Source organism: Octopus bimaculoides, chromosome 18, assembly GCF_046866305.1.
Source record: "Octopus bimaculoides isolate indiv1 chromosome 18, ASM4686630v1, whole genome shotgun sequence".
NCBI lineage: Eukaryota > Metazoa > Mollusca > Cephalopoda > Octopoda > Octopodidae > Octopus > Octopus bimaculoides.
Window position 1 is genome coordinate 13,279,061 of NC_142945.1, and position 1,949 is coordinate 13,281,009.

Below are 1,949 nucleotides of genomic sequence, written 5' to 3' on the forward strand. Positions count from 1 at the left end.
GAGGAATGATGGTTACCTAAATGATAATGGTAATAGTGTTTATATCAAGAACATCAAGATGATGATGAGAATGATGGTAGCAGCAATGATGCAGATAGTAGTGAGGAAGTGGGTGCTCCAGCATGGTCACAGTCAAAAGACTAAAAGAATGTGTAAACACTTAAGTTTACAGTTGAGTGTATCTGGTATAATAATGATAATATTAATAATAATAATAATAATGGTAAATAACAGATCCCACCACCAGCATTGATACTGGTACCACCACCACCTCCATCACCATGATAACCGTCATCATCATCATTCTCAGCATCATTGTTGTTGTTCTTGAATGTGTGTAGCTGGAGTATACACAGTAAGGGCCTCCCACTACCCAGTGAAGCCTGTGGACACAGTTTCAATTCCCAGCTGAAGAAAGCTATCCACAACAGATTATGTTAATACCCACCTTGGAAAAGGCATAAACAATCCACTCACTATGTTCAAGACCACAGTAAATCTACAAAGCCTCATTGTCTGTCTATGTAAGTTGCATTACTATTTTTTTGATTAACTATAGATTTTTTCTAAAGTATTCATTTATTTTGTGTGTGTGTGTTATATTTATCATATATATGTATGTATATATATATATATATATGTATGTATATATATATATATGTATGTATATATATATATATATGTATGTATATATATATATATATGTATATATATATATATATATGTATGTATGTTGTATATATATATGTATGTATGTTGTATATATATATATATGTATGTATGTTGTATATATATATATGTATGTATGTTGTATATATATATATGTATGTATGTTGTATATATATATATGTATGTATGTTGTATATATATATATGTATGTATGTTGTATATATATATATGTATGTATGTTGTATATATATATATATATATGTATGTATGTTGTATATATATATATATATGTATGTTGTATATATATATATATATGTATGTATGTTGTATATATATATATATGTATGTATGTTGTATATATATATATATGTATGTATGTTGTATATATATATATATGTATGTATGTTGTATATATATATATATGTATGTATGTTGTATATATATATATATGTATGTATGTTGTATATATATATATGTATGTATGTTGTATATATATATATATGTATGTATGTTGTATATATATATATATGTATGTATATTGTATATATATATGTATGTATGTTGTATATATATATATATATATATATATATGTATGTATGTTGTATATATATATATATATATATATGTATGTATGTTGTATATATATATATATGTATGTATGTTGTATATATATATATATGTATGTATGTTGTATATATATATATATGTATGTATGTTGTATATATATATATGTATGTATGTTGTATATATATATATATGTATGTATGTTGTATATATATATATATATATGTATGTATGTTGTATATATATATATATATATATGTATGTATGTTGTATATATATTTATATATATATGTATGTATGTTGTATATATATATATATATATGTATGTATGTTGTATATATATATTATATATATGTATGTATGTTGTATATATATATATATATATATATGTATGTATGTTGTATATATATATATATATATATATGTATGTATGTTGTATATATATATATATATATATGTATGTATGTTGTATATATATATATATATATATATGTATGTATGTTGTATATATATATATATATATATATGTATGTATGTTGTATATATATATATTATATATATGTATGTATGTTGTATATATATATGTATGTATGTTGTATATATATATATATATATATATATTATATATGTATGTTGTATATATATATATATATATATATGTATGTATGTTGTATATATATATATATATTATGTATGTATGTTGTATATATATATA